The 689-nt window shown below is 41.3% G+C and overlaps 1 protein-coding gene across 1 annotated transcript in view; it reads right to left on the bottom strand.

The window, feature by feature from the left end:
* lonrf4 (LON peptidase N-terminal domain and ring finger 4) overlaps positions 1-689 on the bottom strand; it is a 33109-nt gene that overhangs the window by 11276 nt on the left and 21144 nt on the right. The window lies entirely within an intron of this gene.

Genomic DNA, 689 nt, shown 5'->3' with positions numbered 1-689 from the left:
GTGACGTGTTCAATACTTATTTTACCCGCTGTATATACCATGGTATACAATATGACATGTTGAGTTATTATTAATTAACAGAGAAACAGCTGCTTGTGAGCATTTACTTGCATATAGCCAGAGAGAGGTCCTGTTACAGTCCAACTACATCTTTTTAGKGTTTTACCGTATTTATTCAAGTATAATGCGTAAAATTAAATCCATAAAATCATCCATAAAGTTGGGGGGTAGTATTAAACTCGGATAAATATTTTACTTATGTATTTTAACTGAAATATCGGCTTCATTCACAAAATGCCTGAGTCCGGAAATGAGACCACGTCGTAAAAAGCAGTTGAAGCGAGCTCACCTGTGACACTCCTCCATGGTTCAGAGCGAGATAGTCACAGATCCAGGCAGGCAACATGATGTGGAAAAAAAGGGGGAAAAGCAGTCCTGCACCTTAGTAATGATAACGAACTAATGACATTAGAGTGTGACTGGGCCGCTGCTGGAACAACAACAAACATTTTTCTGTAATGGCGGCCGTCTACCGGTGTTCTGAAAAAGTTTGTATCCCTGAAAAAACGAGTAAACATTTCCCCACCAGAGGGGGCGCTCGTGAGTAGGAAGTAATCTGCTTTTCCCCAGAAGATAGTCCAAACCTCATGTGAAGTCTCTGACCTTTGTGTTGGCGCATCCTGGTGGAC

The sequence above is a fragment of the Austrofundulus limnaeus genome, unplaced genomic scaffold (genome assembly GCF_001266775.1).
Source record: "Austrofundulus limnaeus strain Quisiro unplaced genomic scaffold, Austrofundulus_limnaeus-1.0 Scaffold71, whole genome shotgun sequence".
Classification (NCBI taxonomy): domain Eukaryota; kingdom Metazoa; phylum Chordata; class Actinopteri; order Cyprinodontiformes; family Rivulidae; genus Austrofundulus; species Austrofundulus limnaeus.
The sequence above is the reverse complement of the archived record's forward strand: the minus strand, read 5'-3'. Positions and strand labels throughout refer to the sequence as shown.